The following is a 722-nucleotide window of genomic DNA, read 5'->3' as shown; positions in this document are numbered from 1 at the left end:
AAGAGGGTTCCCTTTTCTCCACACCCTCTCCAGCATTTGTTGTTTGTAGATTTTCTGATGATGCCCATTCTAACTGGTGTGAGGTGATACCTCATTGTAGTTTTGATTTGCATTTCTCTAATAATTAGTGATGTTGAGCAGCTTTTCATGTGCTTCTTGGCCATCTGTATGTCTTCTTTGGAGAAATGTCTATTTAGGTCTTCTGCCCATTTTTGGATTGGGTTGTTTGTTTCTTTAATATTGAGCTGCATGAGCTGTTTATATATTTTGGAGACTAATCCTTTGTCCATTGATTCGTTTGCAAATATTTTCTCCCATTCTGAGGGTTGTCTTTTCATCTTGTTTCTGGTTTCCTTTGCTGTGCAAAAGCTTTTAAGTTTCATTAGGATCCATTTGTTTATTTTTGTTTTTATTTCCATTACTCTAGGAGGTGGATCAAAAAATATCTTACTGTGATTTGTGTCAAAGAGTGTTCTTCCTATGTTTTCCTCTGAGAGTTTTATAGTGTCCGGTCTTACATTTAGGTCTCAAATCCATTTTGAGTTTATTTTTGTGTATGGTGTTAGGGAGTGTTTTAATTTCATTCTTTTACATGTAGCCGTCCATTTTCCCAGCACCACTTATTGAAGAGACTGTCTTTTCTCCATTGTACATTCTTGCTCCGTTGTCATAGATTAGTTGACCATAGGTGCGTGGGTTTATCTCTGGGCTTTCTATCTTGT

The sequence above is a fragment of the Lipotes vexillifer genome, unplaced genomic scaffold (genome assembly GCF_000442215.2).
Source record: "Lipotes vexillifer unplaced genomic scaffold, Lipotes_vexillifer_v1.1 scaffold3224, whole genome shotgun sequence".
NCBI lineage: Eukaryota > Metazoa > Chordata > Mammalia > Artiodactyla > Lipotidae > Lipotes > Lipotes vexillifer.
This window is presented reverse-complemented; position numbering follows the sequence as displayed.